This window comes from Asparagus officinalis, chromosome 7 (genome assembly GCF_001876935.1).
Source record: "Asparagus officinalis chromosome 7, Aspof.V1, whole genome shotgun sequence".
Lineage (NCBI taxonomy): Eukaryota > Viridiplantae > Streptophyta > Magnoliopsida > Asparagales > Asparagaceae > Asparagus > Asparagus officinalis.
The window spans coordinates 36,645,334-36,645,941 of record NC_033800.1 but is presented as its reverse complement, the minus strand read 5'-3'; positions in this window follow the sequence as shown (position 1 = coordinate 36,645,941).

Genomic DNA, 608 nt, shown 5'->3' with positions numbered 1-608 from the left:
GGAGCAGTGCCAAGATAGATAGTGATAGTCGTTACATTACCGGATTACACACAGGGATTTTTCAAAAAGAACTTCTTGTTGGTGGGATTGTTGAGGAGACTAACACTTTTGGTCATGTATTCTTTAGACTAAAGGGGCAATTCCCTGCTAAAGACTTTAGAACCCCCGGCGGGTCTCATTGGAGCCCTACACAATGGTGGCCTCGTGTCACCGAATACATCTTGTAGAAGAATTTGGAAGACCTGCAAAGGTTTGGTCTTTATGCACCCATCAGGGCGACATAGTTTTGGTTAAGTAATAACTCCCACCAATTTTTTGGTATTTTAGAGTTATGTAACCCTATAACCTATACTTTCTTTACTCCTAATGGGGAAATAGGAATTGCTCTTCATGAGATGGAGGAAGTCTCCGGGTTGCCATATGGGAAATATCCATATGAGGAGTACATTCCAGGCTACCGAGAGTTAACTGATTTAGAAAAAGAGCATCCTTAGGTGGTTGAGACCTTTTGGGAGGTAATGTACCATTACCACATTTGTATGAACATGGAAGGGCAGCTTAATAAGAGAGGTGAAAAGCTACTCATTCATAATATTTGGGTGCATTAC